The sequence below is a fragment of the Myotis davidii genome, unplaced genomic scaffold, assembly GCF_000327345.1.
Source record: "Myotis davidii unplaced genomic scaffold, ASM32734v1 scaffold614, whole genome shotgun sequence".
NCBI lineage: Eukaryota > Metazoa > Chordata > Mammalia > Chiroptera > Vespertilionidae > Myotis > Myotis davidii.
Window position 1 is genome coordinate 408,259 of NW_006287807.1, and position 2,958 is coordinate 411,216.

General features: G+C 48.7%; 1 protein-coding gene and 1 pseudogene across 1 annotated transcript in view; both read right to left on the reverse strand.

Annotated features, from left to right (window-relative positions):
* FHL2 (four and a half LIM domains 2) overlaps positions 1–2,958 on the reverse strand; it is a 37,823-nt gene that overhangs the window by 28,961 nt on the left and 5,904 nt on the right. The window lies entirely within an intron of this gene.
* LOC102772569 overlaps positions 908–2,958 on the reverse strand; it is a 2,801-nt pseudogene continuing 750 nt past the window's right edge.

Below are 2,958 nucleotides of genomic sequence, written 5' to 3' on the forward strand. Positions count from 1 at the left end.
CACAAGATCGATGAACTATTACCAAGATTCATCAAGAAACAAAGAAAGAGGACCCAAATAAATAAAATCAGAAATGAAAGTGGGGAAGTAACCACTGGCACCAAAGAAGCACAAAGGAATGTGAGAAAATACTATGAACAACTATATGCCAACAATCTGGATATGTGAATGATATGAACAAATTCTTAGATTATATTCAAATATAATCTCCCAAAACTGAATCAAGAAGAATCAGAAAAACTGAATAGGCCAATACCAAGTGATGAAAATAAAAAACTCCCAGCAAACAAAGGCCCAGGTCCACATGGCTTCACAGGGGAGTTTTACCAAACATTCAAAGAAGAATGAACACCTATACTCCTCAAACTATTACAAAAAATCCAAGATGAAGGAACACTTCCAAACTCTTTTTAAGAGGCCAGCATTGCCTTAATTCCAAAAACAGATAAAGACACCACAATGAAAGAGAACTACAAGCCAATATCCCTGAGAACATATTTTCTAAAATCTTCAAGAAAATATTAGCAAATCAGATCCAGAGAAGTTTATCTAAGCATGAATGTCCTTGCTGTTTATCCAGAATGAGCGAGGACGTTGCCACCTGAGGGAGGAAGTCACTGTGTGCACGTGTGTGAATGCTTTCAACCCAGTTTTCAAGTCTCAAAAACATAAATACAGAGATGCATCCTCACAGAAATCAAGTAAAATCTGAATAATTTCAAACACAGAAGAAGTATGGCACAGACTGAAGCCACCATGGTTGCTTTAATGACACAACTCTCCCACATGCCATCATGGAGCTGCTTCTCAGGCGTACAGCAGCCCTTTCCTTGATTCAATCGGCCCTGCCCCCAGCACAGACAGGAAGTGATTCAATAATAACAACAGTAAAAATCAGGCCCATTTGGCACTATGATAAAAATGGGAAAATAACCAGGGGAGCCTCCACTGTCCCAGCCCCAGAATATCCCTGCTGAAACAGCTACTCTCTTTAAAGGACCTGGGTACGAGGAGTGGTGTAGATTTTGAGAACTGCAAATATGAGTTTTAGAGTCTGCGTGCAACTTGGCAGGGCCCAGGCTCGGGCCCGCCCTGCCAGTCCCGGCCCAGCCTCACATGGCCTCGAACTCATCGATGCTTGGTGTTGCCCTGCTGGATGTGCTGTAGCATCTTATACTTGTCACGGCCTTGCCTCATGTTCTCGTTGTGGATGATGTCGTTGTGGGTCCTCTTGTTCTTGTCTCTGGCCTGGGACAGCTCGCTGGACAAAGTCATCAGCTGCTGCTGCACGCACAGGTTCTTCTAGGCCACGGTGACCCACTTCTGCTCATTGCAGTCATCCAGGATGCCCTCACTGGACAGCTTGGCGCTGTAGCCTGAGTCCTCCGTGCCCTCCTCCTGCAGGTTCTCGTGGATGTGATAGGCCACTGGCTCATACACAGGGGGCGGCGGGGGCGGTGGCGCCATCATCACCAGCTACAGCTCTTCCTTGGTCTTCACCAGGTCATCGTGGGCTTCCTTGGCCCGGTGCTGCCACTCCTCCACCTCGTCCTCCTTGCGCCTGCGCGCCTCCTCCAGGAGCGCGACCTTGGCGGTGTACTCTGTGAGGTCCACGGCCAGCTGCTCTGGGCTCTTTATCGGATCCACCATCTACCTTTCCAGCTCCTCCTTGGGGCAGTGCAACCATGTGGTGGGCCTCCAGGCACCCACTCCTCCTCCAGCTGCAGGGCCCTCTGTATCTGATCCGAGAGCTCTTTCTTGGCCTTCTTGGTCTTCTGCTCATAGTCCTAGAGCCTGAGCATCAGCTCCTCCTACTCCCGCATCATCTGCTCCTTTTCTCTCTCCACAGTCTCTTGCCTCTTTTTAGTTTCCAGCTGCTTCTGGTGCTTCTCCTCGCGGGCCTGGGCCTTCATCTGCTGCACCTCGATGTTGTCGGGCTTCCTGCAGCACATGTATAGCTCGTGGTTCCCATGTGGAACTGCAGGATCCGCTTATTGATGTGCAGGCGGGGCGCATAGAAGACGAAGCCAGGCGCCTTCTTGTCGATGGGCTTGATGACAAAGTTCTTGTCATTGAAGGAGATGTTCCTGATCTCACTCCACGGGAAGCCGATCTTTGGGGTCAACCTGAGGTTACAGTTCTTGTCATTGAAATGGATGTTCCTGATCTCACTCCATGGGAAGCCAATCTTTGGAGTCAAATGATCAACTTTCTCATAAATATTTAGTCCCAGGGCATCCACTACAAGCCACAGTCAGTTCTTTTCTTACTTTTTTTTTAATCTCAAAAGAGTTGATTCTGTACATTTCCAGGTCCTGGGCAATCTTCCGGCACTCCAGCATGGCCCTAGCTTTGAGCATCCCGTGGTGCCCCACGTGCCATACCTGGATCCGGTCCTCCCAATGGTCCCTGGTGATCCCGTGCTGCTCAATGACTCTCTGGGGGATCAGCCGCTCGGAGCTGAGGTACCCATACTTGTGAATTTCTTTGTTATCGTCTCCAAACTTGGCCTGCATGGTGTAGGAGCCAAGGAGCACCACAGTCTCAGGAGGGCAGTCAATCTCATCGCTAAGAATGCCCTCCTTCACGTGGAGGAAGAAAAGCTTCTGCGTGATGTCCTGGATGAACTCCTCAGACACATCTTCAGGGCAGAACTTGGCCTTGAACATGAACTGCAGGGGGTTCTCCTTCTTGACCTCCTGGGCCAACACCTTTTTATCAAGTTTCAACCGGTGGGAAATCCTTTATTATCTACATACTGGAGGCTGAAGTACAGTGGGGCCTTGACTTAGAGTTTAATTCATTCAGAGACCGAGCTTGTTAAGGAGCTCGTTAAGGAGCTCATTAACTCAAATTACTCTGTCAACTCAATGCAAAAAATCGGTCTAGAGACAGCTGGTATCTCAAAAAACTCGTTAGTCGGGACACTCGTAAGTCAAGGCCCCACTGTACCACACT